The sequence below is a fragment of the Scyliorhinus canicula genome, chromosome 11, assembly GCF_902713615.1.
Source record: "Scyliorhinus canicula chromosome 11, sScyCan1.1, whole genome shotgun sequence".
NCBI classification, from domain to species: Eukaryota; Metazoa; Chordata; class Chondrichthyes; order Carcharhiniformes; family Scyliorhinidae; genus Scyliorhinus; species Scyliorhinus canicula.
The window spans coordinates 166,754,658-166,757,646 of record NC_052156.1 but is presented as its reverse complement, the minus strand read 5'-3'; positions in this window follow the sequence as shown (position 1 = coordinate 166,757,646).

Below are 2,989 nucleotides of genomic sequence, written 5' to 3'. Positions count from 1 at the left end.
TTAGAGGCCCTGTGTGAATATAAATAGTAGTTGCTGTTTTAATATATTTATCCTAGTGGCTAATGATACAGTTCAAATGTCTGGGAGCTGCTATAATAATAATTCTAATGCTTTTCCTATTTTCCTGTTGGAGTAATATATCAATTCTTGATTACAGAACGCAATAATTCATTTTCAGGACTTATTTTAACTGCAACAACTCCACTTGTTTGTTAAGCAATATAACCCTCGCCTCCAGCCCCTCCCACCCCCATCCGCCATGCCTAGTTCTGAGTGCTGAGTTCTGCAAGGACTTTCAAGGAATGGGGAAAAAAACAAGCAACTTCCTCAAACACAAGTTTATAAATAATACTGCTGGCAACTTATGGGCCATCAGTGTGAAAACATCTTAAATGCAACAAATTTGTGATTAAGTTTAATGACGATGACATGCTACCTTCGAGCTGTTTCCTGTGAACACTGCAGCAGTGCACAAGTCCCAGGAAATGATAGGCAGCATTTGTAACAGCATAAGCCACTGTGATGTTGCAAGGGGTCGGGGACGTTTAGAGTCACAACTAATCAATTGTTTCGGCTCCTCAGGATTCTTTCCAGTGGGAAAATTGAGGAGTCAGGACGCAGGGAAGTCTTATTAAGGATGAAGTCTCCAAGCAGTAAGTATTGAAAAAAGGATTGTCCTGCAATGTCAAATTGCTGACACAGCTGCTCAAAGGATGATAAGGAGGCATCTCTAAACCTGTCCCGCAACCTCCAAATGCCTCTATCTCTCCAGGTAACGTGTCTGTGGTCGATTAGACTGGGTGGGAAGACTGGACTGGATGGGAGCGACAGCAGATGTCAGTTTGACTCTCTCTTCGAGTTGGCAGACCAACCTCCATGCTCTCTGGGTATTAATAATAATAGGATTATCACCTTTAGCAGAGTCTGCCTTAATGTTAGCATAAAACAAGAGGACCTGTGGAGGGAAAATTGATCTTTCTGTTTCAGTGTCAAGCAGATGGATGCCGGATCCATCCTAGCCCAGCCTCCAATGAATCTTAGATGAGAGGCCAGCTGATGTAGCCCAATATTCAGGGGACCCAACACCCCCCACAGCACCTGATAACTGGAGCTTAGTGACCTGAAGGTGAGGTTTCTTTTTGTTCCAAATAAATATACCAACCATTCCATTAATTTCTTTAATGACTGTAGCCGACAACAAAATAGACAGCGTTTGTAAAGGATTTAACAATCTAGGCAATACGTTCATTTAAATTAGGGCGACTATCCCAAGCCAAGAAACCGGGGCTGCCGATGACTGATCGAGATCCTATCTAAATGGCCGCAATCAATGGGGGGATGTTGGTCCCATATAACTGCCTAACGGAAGGGGTAATGGAGACCCCAAGATATTTAAACCCATGGGGGACCATCAAAAAGGGGGCGGGGTTTACCCCCTCAACTCTAACCTAGTAAAGTTAATCTTGTAGCCCGAGAATGCACTGAAACTGTCCACTGCTCCAGTAAAAGCCAGGACCGAAACGGCAAGATTGACACAAGCAGCAGTATGTCATCCGCATCCGGCATAATCTTGTGCTGCTCCATCCCGCATTCCAACCCCGATATCAAGCAATCCAACCTGATGGCCTCCACCAGTGGCTCAATGGCCCACATAGACAACAAGGGGGACAGACGGCAATCTGCTAGTCTCTCTGAAGCCCAAAATCCGATGATCTCAAAGCATTCGTGAGAACTGCTGTCACACGTCCATGATAGAATAACTGATATCACCAACCCAAAGTGTCTCAACATATAAACCAAATACTTCCACTCAACTCAGTCAAACATTTTCTCTGGATCGAAGGAAGTAATCAGCCCGTCCAGCGCACACTTCTGAAAAGCCTCACATTCAGAAACTTCTAATGTTGTTACTTGAAAATCTAGTCAGAATATTGAATGACTTGATGGGGTTGTCAAATACAATTTTCAAGGTCACAGGAAAAAGCAAGACATCATTCGTCAATGCTCCGTTGCTTAACCTACTTCACCACCAATAGTTCCTGGAAGAAAGAAATCCTCACTGCCTCATGTAGCCAGGTCCCACCTCGCTGTGGTGTCACCAGAACCTTCTGGCGGTCTTTAAGGCTGTGGGTGCGAATAATTAAGGGCCTGGAATGAAAACCATCCCTTGGCATCTCAATAGGATATGGTGCACACTTCCTAATTGGAAATGCCCGGCCTTTGCATCCAGCTTGAGAAAATGTGGCAGGAGTTTTAGCTTCACACCCTCTGGCAGACCGACAATTCGGATTTCCTTTTCCCGACCTCAGATCTCCAAGTCCTCCAGGCCCTCGGCCAGGCCACTCAACCCGGTTTCCAAGAATTGAATTTTTGCCTCCAAAGAGGAAGCATCGTATTCAGCATGCAGGATTCTCTCCTCTGTATCATCAAAGCCTCTTAATGGTGCTTTGCAACTTGGCCAAATGAGCACGTACAATTTGGGTCAAAACACTCAGCCTTTGGTCAGTCACCCAGGTAATGTTGGCAGCATCACTTTCACCACTTCCAAGAGACCCTGGAGAGCGAGGGGTCGAGAGACCTCCCAAAGTTCAGTCTGCCATTTTGAATGGGTGGCCCCACCCCCACTAAATCTGGCTGCCCACCCCCCCCCCCCCCCCCCCACTGAATCTCACTGCTCCACCCCACCACCCCCGCTCAATCCGGCTGCCCCCACCTTCACCCCCCCCCACCCCCACTGAATCTCACTGCTCCACCCCACCACCCCCGCTCAATCCGGCTGCTCCCACCTTCCCCCCCCCCCCCTCCCACTGAATCTCACTGCTCCCACCCACCACCCCTGCTGAATCCGGCTGCCCCCACCTTCACCCCCCCCCCCCACCCCCACTGAATCTCACTGCTCCACCCCACCACCCCCGCTCAATCCGGCTGCCCCCACGTTCGCCCCCCCCCCCCCCCCCCCACTGAATCTCACTGCTCCCACCCACCACCC